The sequence below is a fragment of the Carlito syrichta genome, unplaced genomic scaffold (genome assembly GCF_000164805.1).
Source record: "Carlito syrichta isolate Samal-C Ts95f unplaced genomic scaffold, Tarsius_syrichta-2.0.1 Scaffold130657, whole genome shotgun sequence".
Lineage (NCBI taxonomy): Eukaryota > Metazoa > Chordata > Mammalia > Primates > Tarsiidae > Carlito > Carlito syrichta.
In genome coordinates, this window is record NW_007074753.1 from 71,222 (window position 1) to 71,628 (window position 407).

Here is a 407-nt window from a genome sequence, read left to right on the forward strand (position 1 = left end):
CACTGCACTCCAGTCTGGGCGACAGAGTGAGACTCCAACTCAAAAACAAAACAAAACAAAAAAAAACCAGAAAGGAATAAATGAAGGTAAAATAAAAATTATTTTTCTTGTTCTTAATGGATCTAAATTTGCTCAAAATATTAATAATAATGTATTTGGTGATTATAACTTATGGATAAGTGAAATGAATAGCAGCAATGTTATAAGGGGTGGGAGTGAGGAATAGGGGATATTTTATTATATGGTACTTGCCCTACTCTTTTATTTATTTTTTTGAGTTGAGTTGGAATCTCTGTCACCCAGGCTAGAGTGCAGTGGCACGCTCTCGGCCACCCCAGTGTTGATGCGCTGGGATCCAGCGATCCTTCCGCCTCAGCCTTCCAAGTAGCTGGAACTACAGGCACGCG